We start from the raw sequence: 17477 nt of genomic DNA, 5'->3' as shown, positions 1-17477 counted from the left end.
GTACTCTTGAATATCATTCAAGTTACCTCATGACCTTTCCTGCCGCCCGCTCTTCCTTATCGCAGTGTTTGATTCGCATTCCTTCCGTCGGTATTCCGTGCTTGCGAGACCTATACACGTGTATAGGAGCTGTTGAAAGTGTTGTACCCGTATGCATACTGTGAAAGTGTTGATATTATGCACTATATTTCTTACACACATATATATATATATATATATATATATATATATATATATATATATATATATATATTACCTCACTCATTGCATTATCTCTTGTAACATGACCTCACCCACAGACGAAACAGTAGGTTGTATACTAACAACTAGAGCAATTAGAGCTACTAGCGCTCGTCTCTTGCATTCACGGACGCAAGTTTAACTTGGGGGCGTAGTACAAGTGTACAACATACAAATACATTTTCAAACTTACGGCATGTCCGTTGAATTTATCCATCATACGCAGAATCAGTAATCGCCAATCGGAGTCACAGCATGACCTGGAATCCGAGCTATCATTTGTATAGTCGGCGCGTTTATTTAATACCCAGTCGGAAGCCTTTGTGTTGTGATATATATTTTTGCACTAATCAATACTTGCAGTGTCAAGCGTTGTTGTCACGTTTCCGTTGTAAAGATTATTCCTAGTTACAATTACCAATAGCGGTATATTTATTTCAACTCGCGTCAATAAACTCGAGATAACGACAACGGTGTTCAAACTCCACGTGGAGTTAATATCAGCAAGTCAATTAAAAATGCTAACGCATCATTGGTAGTCGTATGTTACCAGTTCTTGCGGCATCCAGGAAGGCCTAATTAATAAACAAATACTTATCTTATCTCTTAAAAGGAAAGATTCGTCTCTGATGCCGGTTGGGTATTATTAAATCGCGAGCACTATACCATAAGCGGGCCCCGAGTCACTGACACGTGATGTTTAAGCAATGGTATGGTGATAACCTTCGGTCCTGCTAGTGGAAGACACAAAGCATGCGCAAATGAATAATTTTTTGCGTGTGACCCTAGATCATATATATAACAGATAGTCCATCCTTATGTTAAAATCGGTAGCACTTTGAAGAGAACAACCGCCAGGTTCGCCACCTGTCCGCCGTAAAAAAACACGAGATGGCAGTACAGCCGTTTATGCAATTCAAATGGGAGTTATGACGTGACTTCTTATGTAACAACTAGATGGCAGTATAGTAAACCTGACAAAAGTTGTTTCCGTCAAAACCTATAAGGCCGAGCAATCTGAGTATATATGATCTACGGTGTGGCTTACCTATAGTGATTGTACTTGTAATAATGACTATAGTCCACATAACCTTGCAATTTTATTGTAATAAATATTTGTTATGTGCAATGTTTTACTTTATGTTTCTTAGTTTCCTCTTATCCCATTTTGTTCCTTCCTCTATCCTCTTCACTCTTTCTAATTACTGTTTTCTTTCTTACTATCTTTCTTCTTTTCTTTCTCTTTTTTTCTCTCGATCCCTTTCATTACTTCCTTCTCATCTTCTTATCCTACTTGATCATGTCACGTACTTCCATTCTCTTCGTCTCTCTTCTATTTTCATTGAAAATTATCTCAGCTACTACAGCTGCACTATTTGTAGGCATATGATTAACTTGAAAACTTAAGTAGTGGTGCTTTAATAACTATTTTTTTAAAGAATCTTCAAGACATTAAAAGTTACAGAAAACGTTTGAAATATGAGCGATTATATGAATGAGCTAACACATGTAACATGAAGCAGTGATCTTCAAATTAAATAATCGTAATCCTCCAACACAACACGACACTTGAAAAATCCTATCAGACAAACGGTACAGAAACTTGAGAACTGTACGACTTAAAGCTCTATTTTCGAATTTTGGAATACTGGAAGAGTGGGAGTGCAATCAATCAAGCATGTCACGCCCCCACATCCCCCTGACAGGCGCGCACCCGAGTCTGCCAATTCCGTACTACACAATAGCTCCTAAACCATTTTTCTTACGAGCCTATTTCCTGTTTGTGACAGTTTTGGTGCATCGTCAATGCTGGCTAGCCCCTTGGATGATGACGTATACATCGAAACTGTGCAAGTCTCAAGAAGAGGGGACGAAGAATGTGACCGTAGTGCTGGAGACCGCGGGATATTGACTGCTATTGTGCACTGTAAAATGGGCGGCCACAGATTGCCTATTAGGCTTCAGAATCGCGACCTGAATTTTGACAATTGGTTGCCTCAGGTCGAGAAGGGACAAAGAAATGAAGTAAAGGAATTACGTCCAAGAAAAGCAAAGACCTTGCGTAACACCACTACAGGATGCCAAGAAAGTGGCTTTACATTCTTCACACAAGACAAATATTGCAGTAGAACATATCGAGGGCATAATACCAGAAGGGCGCATTAAGAAACTTTACGTAATTGAAATATTTTCTTTAATGGAAACTATTTATGTATGAAAAGAATTGTTTGCTGTTCAAATACCTAATGAGTAGAGACAAAGTATTATAATGCCAATTTTTAAAAAGGATGACAGGAAGGATTGTAATAACTATAGAGGAATTAGCTTATTAAACACAGGATATGAAATTTTGGCCAAATAAATGTGGGTCTAGATTGTAGAGAGAGAAGAATCCAAAAAGGATAGCTGCCCTTGAAAACGGGGTACCGAGCGGTAACAGCACCTAAATTAATTGTAGATCAACAATATTATATTTTTAATTTTAATTTTATTTTTATTTTATTTTATTTTTATTTATTTTTTGGGGGAGCAGCTATCTTCGACAGGAATAATTTATTTTTCAAATATAGAACTGTATACAGATAGTTATTTACAATTAACAAGGAATTACTTAAAACATTAATGGCTATATCTTGAAGTTCCAAAAGAACAATACGAATTTGTTTACAGAAAAAGTTTGAAATTATGAGGTTGTCCTGCCATTTATTGAATGCTCGAAAATACACCAACCATGTTTTACGAAAGAGTAGTCAATCATATTATGTTTTTTATGTATCACCTTAGAAAAAAATGACCGGCTGCCATAAGCTATATCTCCTTCGGAAGACTTAGGTTGATTGATTTCGTGAGGGATTAGGTTTACTAGTGAACAAATTTCTTAAGCAAAACTCCTCTGCTTTCTTTCTAGTTAGTTAGTTTGTTGTTTTTCCTGTTTATAGATCAAGTGTTATAACTAAACTGTAATAAATATATATTCAAGGAGTAAATTAGATGCAAAATAAACATCCTTTTCCGAGTCGTGTGAACCAGGCGCTGCCCGAAGTGGACTTGGACAAAATTCACGCTATAGGAGAGCGTTAATTTTTTGTATCTGAGGCTATACATACTACTGTAGTATCATGGATAAAGATATAAAACTTCAACTAAAATAAAATGCGATCTGAGTACTAACACAAACCAACAAAATTATACATAGAACTGAGCGAGATAAAATACATTTCGTGGGTCCTTACAGTTGAGATAACATGGCATTTAAGGACAAACCAGAATATAAGAAACTTCAGTTATTTAATGTGGCTGAAAAATTGGATGGTAACTGCACTTCATAATAATACATTATGCAACGAGCCTATAATGGTAGTAATTAAGATGCGAGTATGTTTATGAAACGAGCGCAAGCGAGTTTCATAATTTTCATACGAGCGTTTTAATTTTTTTATTGGGTTATTTTACGACGCTGTATCAACATCTAGGTTATTTAAAGTCTGAATGAAATGAAGGTGATAATGCCGGTGAAATGAGTCCGGGGTCCAGCACCGAAAGTTACCCAGCATTTGCTCGTATTGGGTTGAGGGAAAACCCCGGAAAAAACCTCAACCAGGTAACTTGCCCCGACCGGGATTCGAACCCGGGCCACCTGGTTTCGCGACCAGATGCGCTGACCGTTACTCCACAGGTGTAGACGCTTCTTAATTACCATTATAGTTAAGTTTCATACGACTTTTTATGCTCAATCATATTTATAACTTGAAATTATTCATAAGTATTCATGTTATTCTTATCTGACTGAGGAGCGGAACTGACCTTGTGCAATACCTCGTAAATTGTGAGATGTGCGCAGACGCGAAAGTATTGATTTTTTTTCCGAGAAACAGATGTCGACATTGACCTTGACATCGAAAAACGAGATAACAAACTGAATTTATTTGAATATTATTTACAATTAACGCTAATTTTTGTAGGAACAGGACTGACTTTATTTCAAATATAGGTGATTTATTGATTTATTGTTGTCTTTCGATTGCATATCCGAGAATAATCGATACTTGCGCTTTCATATTGCTACAATGGTATTTTCTAATTGGTGGAACACCTGAACTTTAATGAATAGGTGTACCTTAATGAGGTCCATTAAAGGGCTGCTACCAGGTGTATAATTACTACATTTCGGCATGGTCGAGCATAAAAAATAAAATAAGGCTGTATTGTCAAGAACACACACAATGTATTATAAAACAAAACGATAAAGAAACACGAAAAAACCTAGGAAACGATGCGCAAGTAATTACAGGTACAAATATAATGTTGATGAAAAAGACGTAAGAATCACATTTTTATAAGCAAAAGCAGTAGCAGCTGCAGCGGTGGTATGGTGCAATTGTGGTGGTATGGCAGAGGTAATGGAAGTACTTAATAGTGGTAGTAGTATAATATGATAATGATCATAATGTTGTCAAGTGGGTTGATAATTTCGATATTAAAAAACAACAATCGCTCAAAAAAACTGCTTGAAAGTAGTTCATTATACATAAATTATGACAATATGGTATGTATTCTTCGTGTTTTTGACTGCGGTGTCCAAAGTAATTCAAAAACATACACATACACAAAAAAGAAAGAAATTAAAAATCTACAAGTGGACAGAAAAGAAGTCCACAATAAAACTAGTGGTCGATGCGAGATGTGAAGAAAACATAACTATTTTCCGATTTCAAATTCAGCATTTGTGACCATCCTATATCAAGTAATGAACCGTACACTGTTTGATTCCGTGTCTCGTTTATAGAAGTTCAAATTAGGGAAAGAGAGATTAAAAAAGGAACATTTCACTTTGTTAGACTGCAATAGTAGCTCCAAATATGCGTTACATACATGTTATCGATTGATTCGCTATGTCCAATTGTGGGGATCGTTGAATATCTATAGGTAGCTGTTGAGAGGCAATTCAAAGCTTTCATAATTGAGTATGTGTAATTACCGTTTGAGGTTACCGGAGGAAAAATAGCGTTTCCGAAAAGGGAGATAATGAGTTGTGGTAGTCAATTATTTTCCTACCAAAATTACAGTTTGTAGTTATCATTGAAACTGGGAGTCAGCGTAATTTGCTAATTTTCAAAAAGAGTAGATGACCTGGAAAATTCAGCTCTCAAATGTTTCACACTCTACGTACGTAATATTGTATCACAATAATCACGCATTGCTCCTTTTCCGTCTGATAGACATTGTAGTCATAGTGATAAAACTGTATCATTCTGTTTAGGTTGAGAAAACATTACATTACATACATACATACATACATACATACATACATACATACATACATACATACATACATTACATACAATTATATAAATTACATATAGTACACGCTTACATGATATAAAGACACATAAAACACGTATAAAGACAGGATTCTGAAATGAAATTTTAAGATTTTAGGAAGCTATTCTTCTAGAAAAATGTCATTAAAATGTGGAATATAATTTAGTTTCTAAGTCATCGTTATCCTTAAAAATATGTTTACTTATAGCGAACACTTAGTAATAATAAGGGTCATTAGGCCTATTACTGGCATGACTTAACAATTGAAGGGTTCAGAGCCATAGTGGGCCAAGCGCCATTTATTAAAATCGGAGAAAGCAAGGGTTAAAAGTGAATACCGTAGTTTAATGAAGATTGACATATCATTTAGTTTTAATGCGTATACTTATATTACTTGCTATATGTTTTCATTGAATTGTGGTAATAACTTCATTTTAACCCTTGTTTTCTACGGTTTTAGTAAATGGCGCTTGGCCCACTATGGTTCTGAACCCTTCAATTGGAGATGTGTACGCTACTTATATTACTACAAATTCGGATTAATTGCGATATTTTTCATAAATTATTATACTCAGCGAAGTCCTTCTAAGAAAAAAAAGAACAATTCTTTTACATATTTTGTATAATTGTTTATAATTTTTCTAACTACAAGATTTGTTACTTTTCACCAAAGAACGAGGCTAAAATTAGAACTGTAATGTAACCCAATATTTTCGCCATTACCACACAAGCGAAAAGGCGACCATGAAATGCCGAGGGGGAAAAAAAGGTCAGCCTAGTCCATTAAACAATGTTGCATTATTACAGCAATTTCAGAACCACAAAAAACACAGGCGCTCAGGTTACCCCTGTGTGCGTATAGCAGTTATCAGGGCTAGATAAACACAGCATATGGCGTTTGAAGAGAGAGGGTGAGATCGGGCGTGTGTGTCCGTGTTTGACTCGACACACAAATCATGAATGTCCAATACAAATTCATAATTCATGTCCATAACACCACCATCTGCGGCTGTTGTGGGACATCGGAAAATCTCTGGGGTGGCATCGGGATTCGAACAAACCGTCCCTCAGTCTGGATCCCTTTCCATTCTCTTGATTACAATGCCACGTCGAGAGTGGCTTCAATTGTGTGGCTGTAGATTTCATGCCTAATTTTTTTTCTCAGTATCTACATTCTTGCGGAAAGAGTTCCAAATTCAAATCAATAAACATATACAGTACATTCCGATTACACTTTTTAGTGCTTCCGATCTCCTTTAGTCCTGCGAAATAAAAGTATGCTTCTGAGCTGGAAGCATCCACAGCAGACTAACAAACGAAGATCAAAATTACTGTTGATTTCGAATTTTATGAGCTTGACCACAAAATAAATATACACTTCACATATTTTGTGTTCTACAGTATTTCTACGAAAACACCCAATGGTAGTAATTCGAGCGAGAATTGTGTCAATATACTCTCTATTGTCATATGTATATTATTATACGTACTAAATACTGTAGATACATTGTAAACAGAGCATCATTTAAACAAGCATAAAATCTGTTTATCAAGTACGGGTACAAACAAAAGGAACTGGTAAAACTACTTACTTACAAATGGCTTTTAAGGAACCCGGACTTTTATTGCCGCCCTCACATAAACTCACCATTGGTCCCTATCCTGTGCAAGATTAATCCAGATTTTATCATATCCCACCTCCTTCAAATTCATTTTAATATTATCCTCTCATCTACGTCTCGGCCTCCCAAAAGGTCTTTATTCTTCCGGCCTTCCAACTAACATTCTACAAGCATGTCTGGATTCGCCCATACGTGCCACATGCCCTGCCCATCTCAAACGTCTGGATTCAATGTTAGGTGAAGAATACAATGCGTGAAGTTCTGCGTTGTGTAACTCTCCGTTCTCCTGTAACTTTATCCCTCTTAGCCCCAAATATTTTCCTAAGAACCTTATTCTCAAACACCCTACTACTAGAACTACTATAAAACTATAATACCACTTCTATCCAATTTCTCTTCTTACTTCGATGGCGGCTCAAACAAAAAGAAACCTTCACTCAGTCTTTAGCAAATTTCAATAAAATTACATATTTTCAACAAATTAGTACTGGAATGCCTAACGAAAGAATGAAGAAAGACCGCATTTTCAGCCAGAAGACGGAAGAAATCGAATTGCTCATGCAACGATGGGTTTATTTATTCTTCTACAATTCGCCATAGAATGATGACGACGACGACGACGACGACGATGATGATGATGATGATGATGATGACGATGACAGTGGTGGTAAAATGGTGGTGAGCATCTTATATTTTTACGGTCTTACTAATAAAAACTCTATATACAAACGTTTAACTGTATTATACTGTACTTATGCAATGAGTAGCTCGTTTATAAGTCATATGCAAATTCCTTACTAATAATCACTACATACGTAGTGTATAACAGTGTAACTGTTACACATCTACGTCACAGTTTCGTCATTACCTCATCACGAAAGGTAATAGAATATCTGAGGTTCTCTATTGCATCCGGTAGAGCGCTCTAGTGTGCCGTGTTATGTATCGATAATACAACTGGCTCTGATCGATTACGATACTATATTTTGGTCAAAGAGTACAAACTACAGCAATATTATTCTAATTATTCTGTGCTCTTTGGTTTGTTCTTCTGTGGTTACAAGGCAACCATCATCATAAAATGACAGTCGATACGAAAATCTGTTAGAGGGGCGGCCATTTTTTCTCTATATACAACGCTTAAACAAGGGGTTTTGTGTATATAACTAGCAAAGCAATTCCCATTGAATAGTTACAGCCTGTTTATACATCCATCGCTTATGCATGGTTTATTAGTAACGTTTTCTGTCCCAACTCTGCACAAGTCTTTTATAAAAACTATACACGGTTTATTAGTAAGACCGTAAGAAAATAATGGAATATAGGCTATTGCCGCCTTTGTAGCTCATTTGTCAGATTACTAGCTTCCCATGACTGCGGACTCGAGTTCAAATCTCGGTTATGGAGGAGTCGTATTTGCGGTGGACAAATTCAAGATACCTGAGTGTGTTTCTCGAGGTTCTCTCGTTCTCCTCTATAACTTCACAGTCATTCTCCATTCCAATATTCATTTTCAAGTATTTCAATTAACTAAAAGATGTCGGCGTGTTGTAGTATTGCGACTGGCGTACAGTATCATAATAGGGAACTCTAGTGGGACTTCGTCGGAAACATAATCCTACACGGCAGGATCGACAGATGGCGCCACATACCTAGCTGAGTCTAATATACAAAGAAACCGGCCGTTCAGACTAACAAATATTTCTAAGTAAAGAAGAGGGCTCTGTAGCTTCAGGAAAATAAATTCCGTAAAACGTATAAGAATTGGTAAAGCGCAGCAAGTCAAGTTGAGGGTGCGGTGGTAATCTTCGGGTCACTCCTTCGTACAAAGGGTTAATGGAACATATTCCGTCCTACTTCAACAAAATTTCTATTTGGATTCATCGGCATTTAAAACTGGGTCTCCGACAATGAACTTAGATGCTTAAACCGTTCAACTAATGACAAGCCATTTCGATTGAAAGCTACACTACTGAATTTATTGAGAAGACTGTTAGAAGGCTTTTAATTTGTTATATAGTAAGAAAAATGTCTGAATTAATTACTATTTTTTCTTGTATAATTACACAATGAAGAAACCATTGGTAAGTGTAATATAATGAACGCAATATGAATAAAAAATAAGGAAAGAGTGGAGAATGAGAGAGTAAATTTTTAACTACCCTTTCGAGCTACAGATACCATTCGGAGCAGTGCGATTATAAAAGCAATAACGTAGTAATTACAATATGAGAATTAGTAGAAAAATCGAAATTATCTAATAAAACCTGTCCACTACAGTTCCATAAAAATCTAAAAATCTTGTGGAATATTCCAGAAAAATGAACTCCGGTCTTCTTACGAGAAACGCCATGAGCTTACCAACTGAGTTACAGTCAGACAGCATTAGAGAATACAAAATATTTTATTAAATAAAAAAAAATATAATCTAGTAACTGTACTTAAAATTTTATGAAATGTTTTACATATTAACCGAGATGTGAAGAATATAATTATATATATAATTATAAGTGTAGAAACTTCTTAAATATTAAACAGATCTACAATGAGTAGAAATTTTATTGTAAGAATTTCAACGTTATTTTATTTTACTTCATATTAATTTGAATAGGAGAGAAAGTTTGGCAATGAAGAAAACGTTCCTACAGTTCATCATTTATTATGGAAAATATAAACGATGCCGTAACAAAAATTATTCCGAGGTGTCACAAAAATTCACCACTCCAACATGTCAGTTGTAGAAATTGTTTCTTGGCATGCCTTTCTTGTCAGTCTATATATTTCCTTTAACTGGAGAGAATTTTTAATACGGTTCATGTTTCAGAGTCCTTCATCCTAAAAGCACACATTTGACACAATTTTTACTCCAGAATTTTCATTATAAGCTTCATGTTTGATGTCTGTCACTTGGTCACTCTAAACAAGCATTCATTCGAAATCGGCTTTAACGACTAATTTTATGACATTTTACATTGAAAATAGTGTCAAATGAAACAATAGAGACTATGTTTCCAGTACTATTTTACAGTAGTATTTTATATCTAAATAATTAAATCTCACATAAAACACTTCTCTGAACAATAAAGTTTCATTTTAAAAATTCGTACATGAGTTACTTTAACGGCAATCCATAAACTTAACTCTTTAGGATATCGAAAGAATTGGCACAACTTTCAAGTCAGTAACTTGGAGCAGGAAGTGATCTGAACGTCAATGATTACTGTAAATATTTTCTAAAATAAAAAAAATTGCTTCATAACTTACTATTATAGTTCTTCACCTAAGACAATGGTAAATTATTTAGTCAAAATTAATAATGGAAGACTTTTCGAGCAGAATAGTTTTAAAGCTAATCACTTAATTGCACCAATAATAAGGGTTGACTGATTTGTTTCAAATCGTTTGGTTGGTTAAGTTCTGTTAGGGAATATTTCAAAGAGTTTTGTGACCTGGCGAGAAAATAATAAAGAAACTTAGAAAAAATTGTCTTGACATTTCTATAATGTACTCCAACCACCATTGTATGAGAAAATACGCGTCATTTGTGATGGTATTGTTTACTTACTTTTTGTTAATAAGGTTAGTGACGGGAGTTACAGGACATTGTACCCAGGAAAAAAAAAACGCCTGCATACAATAGGTATCTATATAGAAAATTCTACCTGCAGGTTGTGTAATGAGGAGAAAACATATCATATCGTCGTTGTTCCTGCAATAACTCCTATGTGCATAATATAACATTTTTCAGTAGAAAGTAAAACCACATATATTCATCCTATGGCAGCCGTACATAGGAGATTGTGTTATTTGCTGTATCACTATTTAAGTTATTTAATAGAGCAAAAATCTGAAAATCGATCAATATGTCACATACAAGACGATATCTTCGAATTAAGCGTAACTAATGCGTGTAGAAAACATAACCAGTTGGATTGAAATCTCCAGAACAAAACCCAACATATAAACTTTCTAAACCTGAGGAAGCAAACTATTTACACAGAAACATACAGATGAGTACAGTAAGTCACTGGTCTTCAGCGTTCAGAATGATGGAGATTGCCTATCTACAATAAAATCAATCAATCCATCGGTCTATCAGCAAGCCAATCAATATTCCCGAGTGACTAGTACATCAGTTAATTCTTCACCTTTAAACTTTGGTTTAAATTATAATGACTATTACACTTTTATTGCGTCATACTACGTTTGACCAATAAAACGGTACGAAAGGACGTGTTTCAACCAATCATGGCCGTTTATCGCTACAATTTTATCACTTCCCTAGCGTTTGTTTATTTTTAGCACTTCCCTAGAATTTGTTTCTTTGTTTGCCAACATTTAAAACTGCAAATTCTTTACGGTACTATAAAACATGCTTTGCGACTATCTTTTGTTTACCACAAATAGCTTGTCCAAGTCAAGTCTGCGAGTGGGAATATCGGGATGGATGTAGAGGCAAAATACAGTTGCCACATAGGTCACTTGACACTCAGATTTCAACGTGTGCACATCGTTTAAAATACACTACCGAGCGCACGCATTTTTTGTCCTTGTCTTCAGATAAAGGCAACAGTTACGCTGTCTCCCAGCCTCCCCCCCCCCCTCATGCAACTTTCTCTCCTATGCCCACTATTGCCAATCAGAACGCCAAACCTCACTGTCAAGCAGAAGTAGAAGTACGGTACAGTCTATTTCAAAGCGTCTTAAATTGTTACCGCTCTATGAACTGAAGCGCAGTAGAGAAACTTTGCTGTCATATGAGACTGTACTGGTCTCCTCTCGTTACCGCCTCTTTTCAACAGAACTGCCTCCAACATCCCCTCTCGGCTCGCAGACTTAACTTGGTCGAGCTGTAGATAGTCAACTGAAAATGGCGGCTCCGTTCAAACGTTTTGCTGAAGCTAACATTAGTGACATATAATTTTAGCAAATCAATTAATAGCTTAGAAAGCATATTGTGATATTCAAGATAGTCAATGTTGCGATATAATATAATATAACATAATATAATATAATATAATATAATATAATATAATATAATATATAATATAATATAATATTGTTTATTGAGTCCACATGACATATCAAATATAAAAAGTCAATGACACTTATCTATGTAAGATCATTGTGTTCTATACAACGTTCGCTGTTCAATTTATATTTGTATAGAACACAATGATTTTGCATGGATAAGTGTCATTGACTTTTTATATTTGATATGTCATGTGGACTAAATAAACAATATGATATTATATTATATTATATCAAATCAATTAATATTTTATTGTACCAGAATACTTCATTTCTTCTAATCTTTATATACTTTCTTCTAACCATGTAATAGTCAATTAAATCCCACTCGAGTTTTGATTATCTCCAGATAAATCAAAACCTCTAGTGAGATTACTATTGATAAATTTGAAGTTCGGAAAAGAGACTTAGGTTTTGAATTTTCTCATGATATTTCCCTTTTCTGCCATCGTATCACCATTTGCCCAAAACCGTCTCATGATTCCGTGAATGTAAGAGAGATGTGATTTTAAAACACTATTACCGTATGTCCTGTTATATCGTTTGCGAAATATTGTCAATGTCACCAATGGACTAGAGAGAGAGAGAGAGTGAGACAGAGAGAGAAATAGTGGATCACACTACGATACTATTCAACGATCTGATATAATGATGGAATACTGGTCTAATAACATTGGCAAGGGAAATCCAAACACGCAGAGAAAACTTCCCCACGGATGCTTTCTGTACCATAAATCTCTGGGGATGTGACAGGGATCGAGGCCCGGTCCCCCTTGATTAGAGTCCGTCGTCTGTCTGAGCCATGGTGGCGCTTTGTTTAAACAATATTGCAAGAGAATTCGGAACATTACCTTATTTGTCCCTGCGGTTGAAACATAACACATCCTATATGTCAGCTATTTGCAATCCGGGATACATTGCGATCTAGACAGTTGTCATGTATTAAGCAATTTATAAATAACAAATACCAGGAGTAGCCGCGTTCGAGCCCAGGCAGTTTGTGCAAGATTTGTAGTTGACAAGGTTATCCAGTTTACACATATTCCTCTGTCTAGTGCATGTCCGGCAATTTGAAATTACTTAATTCATTTCCCAAAAATATATTTATTATGTTGGCTGCACAGAAAAATTAATTTATCAAGCCATTTGGAATTGATAATAGTACATTATGCAACGAGCCTATAATGAAGGTAATTAAGAAGCGAGTATGGATATTTATGAAACGAGCGCAAGCGAGTTTCATAATTTTCATACGAGCTTCTTAATTACCATTATAGGCGAGTTTCATACGACTTTTTATGCTCGACCATATTTATAACTTGATATTATTAATTTTATTTGTATCTGACCTTGAGCAATGTCCCTATGTTGTGAGATGTGCGCAGACGCGAAAGTATTGATTTTTTTCGAGGAACAGATGTCCACATTGACCTTGCTAGGCCATAAGAATCTACAGAGATAACAATGAAATTAAATTAGACATTGAAAAACGAGATGACAAATTGAATTTATTTGAATATTATTTACAATTAACGCTAATTATTATAGTAACAGAACATAACCTTCTGCGACAGTATTGGATTTCCAGCCTACGTGACTTTTCGCTAATTCTCTTTCGATTACATATCCGAGAATAATCGATACTTGCGGTTTTATAACGGTACAAGGCTGACTTGTCATTGGCTGAACACATGTAAGCTGAGTTATCGTTGGCTGAAGACCTGTACTTTAATGAGTAGGTGTACTTTAATGACATGCATTAAAGGACTGCTACCAGGTGTATAATTAGAACATTTCGGCATGGTCGAGCACAAATATATTTACTATGTTGGCTGCACAGAAAAATTAATTAATCATGCCATTTGGAATTGATAAATAATTATTAATTCTGTACACAAGAATTTAAGTAGAAAGACATAATCATATAATGACAATTTATGCCAGTGACATGAATTAGCAAGAATTAACTAACAAAATTAATAAAACAATTTTCTTGAAGACATTTTAAAAGCTCGAAAGTAGGTATCACAGTAGTAGCTTATTAAAATACTATTTAAGATTTAATAATTTCAGAATTATCAATATGTTTTGAGATAGAAGGCAATACATACAACTGTATAGAAAGAAAGAAAGAAAGAAAGAAAGAAAGAAAGAAAGAAAGAAAGAAAGAAAGAAAGAAAGAAATGTTCGTACCTATGCTAGAACACACATTAATAGTCCACAGTTGTCAGCTAGCCTGTTTCAGAGACAGTACTGCTCTCACTGGAGGAATGTAGCTATCACGAGAGCCACATATTGCTCGTATGGAAGAGGAGAATGGATGGAGAAGTAGATCGACTTCGGCTATGTTCGGCGCTAGCTATTGTTTTATCGCCAAATCCAAACGGATGTAATACTTCGATACTAAACTTGAACATTTCTTGTTAGGTAATTCTTTATACACGCTTCAACATCTAGGTCATATCATGCGTGTAGGATCTGTGGGTATATCAGTAGTCCGTGGACTATTATTGTGATTCACATTTTGTTAAATATTGCATTAATTTTAATTTATTTGAATTTTTTAATGATAATGATAATGAAGGCGGTAATGAATCACAGTAAATAAATTTCCAATCCGGCATTTGCCTTTGTGACTGAGAGCAACCATGAAAAACCTCAGACTGTCTGCCCACGGGGTTTGAACCCGCGATCTCCCGAATACGAGTCTAGTGGCGCTACCACTGGACCACATAGCTCGGTTACCTACATTTTTATATCGGTCGGTAAGTTGGGTTCCCGGAGAAGCAACGAATTCCAGCAGCAGAAATACAGTTACTTAGACCTATGGCAGGATACTTCAGGACCATAATACTGTACAAATGAATCAACAAATTAAAAATTAAATTAAACATTTAAAATGTATTAGACAGAATAGGCAAGTACATTTAGGAAGCATACAGAAAGCTGTATTCCGCTGAAATCTTACAAATATAAGCCACAAGGGAAGAAAAATATTGGAAGGACACGAAAACCTTAGGAGCTTTGAATATGCAGACAGAATGGAACAAAGGACCCAATCCATGACGCCTACGATGATGAGAAGGATGAAACGTATTGCATGCAATAATTTAGACGCTCCTCTGATATATGTTAAAGTGAAAGTGGGATGTTATAGCCCTATAGTAAAATTATTTCTTGTCAAATTATACGCCAATTGAACATACACTCTTAAGATCCGTGTTCATTTGATTACTGAAAGATATTGTTTACTCCACCTCTAGTTTTAACAACAAAAACACGTTTGCCTGCTGTTCCGGAGTTGTGCTAGGGCGTGGGTTCGACTTCCGCTTGTGCTGATTAGCTGATTGATTTTTCAGAGGTTTTCCCAAACTGTAATCCCAATGTCAGGTAATTCGTCGTGAATTCTCGGGTCTCATCTAGCCAAATAACATCCTGCTAAATAATCTAGTAGTTTGATACTTACTTGGCCTACTTACAAGTGCTTTTAAGGAACTCAGAGGTGCGTTGCCGCTCTCCCATAAGCCCGCCATCGGTCCCTATCCTAAGCAAGGTTAATCCAGTCTCTATCATCATATCCCACCTCCCTCAAAACCATTTTAATATTATCCTCCCAACTACATCTTGGTCTCATCAAAGGTCTGTTTCCCTCAGGTCTTCCAACTAACACTCTATACGCATTTCTGGATTCAACCATACGTGCTACATGTCCTACCCATCTCACCATCTCAAACGTCTGAATTTAATGTTTCTAATTATGTTAGGTAGCGAATACAATGCGTGCAGTTCTGGTTGTGTAACTTTCACCATTTTCCTATAACTTCATCCCTCTTAGCCCCAAATATTTTCCTAAGCATTTTATTATCGAACATCCTTAATCTCTGTTCCTCTCTCAAAGTGAAAGACCGAGTGTCACAACTATACAGAACAACAGGTAATATAATTGTTTTATAAATTCTAACTTTCAGTTTTTTGGAAGCAGACTAGATGACAAAAGCTTCTCACTATGACTAATTCTATCGACGCTAAATAACCTAGTAGTTGATAGGCCTACAGCTTCGTTGAATAACCGAATGAGAAAATCATGAAAATTTATATGTGGTACAAACTTTGGCAATATTGTCATCGAAAACTATATTATTTAAGTGACTCATTTTATCCCCACGATTTACGACCAGCATGCACATTATATTATCAACTTCAACGTGCGATATTCTTGCTGTGGCTTAGAACTTTTGTTTATGATCCGAAACGAACATGGAGTGTATACTGAGCAATTCCCTGTCCATTAACAACTTGCCGGATCTACACTGTGCCAGCAAAATTGTACGCTGTACGAGACTTCGAGAACTTGTTCCAAAATCAAATGTCGCAAGAAAACAAGCTCTGTGGAGTATTCCAATTGAACCCAATGAAGTAGAGTCTATAAACGCTAGAGTTAGAAATAGGTCTCTTCCATTTTTCAATGGCTTATTGTTGTATGTACTTACGGTTTAAGGGCTGCAATTTTAAGTAGGCTGACTGTACATTATAGATTACACCAATGTCGTTCTTATACAGTAACGCGGTAAGGACCCACTCAACCTCCATTTTATGGCACGTTGTGTTCCTTCGATCTGAACCCGCTATCATAGTCACTATTCAGCTCAACTCCTAAATTGCTGGGTTACAGAGTACTAGGAGGAGGGATTTTTTTTATTTTTTGTAATGGAGGGGGGTCCGGTCATGGGGGATATATGCAGTGACAAAAGAGGGTTAACTTGCTCTTTGCACTCTCCCAATCCCCAGTCCCTCTCCTGGACAGCTTTCTGAACAAAAAAATACCAGGTCGGTATAGCTCCGAGCAGCTGCATAATGTGCCCCTCACAAGCAGACCCTTTTCCTTTGACAGAGCCGACTAATTTCTGTATTGCAGAATCATGGAATGCAGAATATTGGAATTATTTGTCATATCTAGGGATACAACAACGATAAAAGCCGGGCCGCACGTATGCCAGTTTAATTACATCCTTTATGACGACGTCAAGTCGATTCACTATCGATTGATTGTTTTATTGATACCAAATATTTCTCCCTGCTGAAAGGATGCATTGGCAGTGGAAGTCTATATCGAGGTTGGATGTCGAATTTCATAGTTTTAACTCTGGCTCTAGAGAGGCTTCTCTTCATAATTTTGAACATTACAACGCCTTTGAAATTAAAAAAAACAACAACAACGACGACAACAACATAGACATGATGATGAAAATATAAAAAAAAACA

General features: G+C 35.9%; 1 protein-coding gene across 1 annotated transcript in view; it reads right to left on the bottom strand.

Moving 5' to 3' along the window:
* Window positions 1-17477, bottom strand: part of Toll-6 (Toll-like receptor 6) — a 167463-nt gene that overhangs the window by 77596 nt on the left and 72390 nt on the right. The gene's annotated exons all lie outside the window — the stretch shown is intronic.

Source organism: Periplaneta americana, chromosome 9 (genome assembly GCF_040183065.1).
Source record: "Periplaneta americana isolate PAMFEO1 chromosome 9, P.americana_PAMFEO1_priV1, whole genome shotgun sequence".
Classification (NCBI taxonomy): Eukaryota; Metazoa; Arthropoda; class Insecta; order Blattodea; family Blattidae; genus Periplaneta; species Periplaneta americana.
This window is presented reverse-complemented; position numbering and strand designations above follow the sequence as displayed.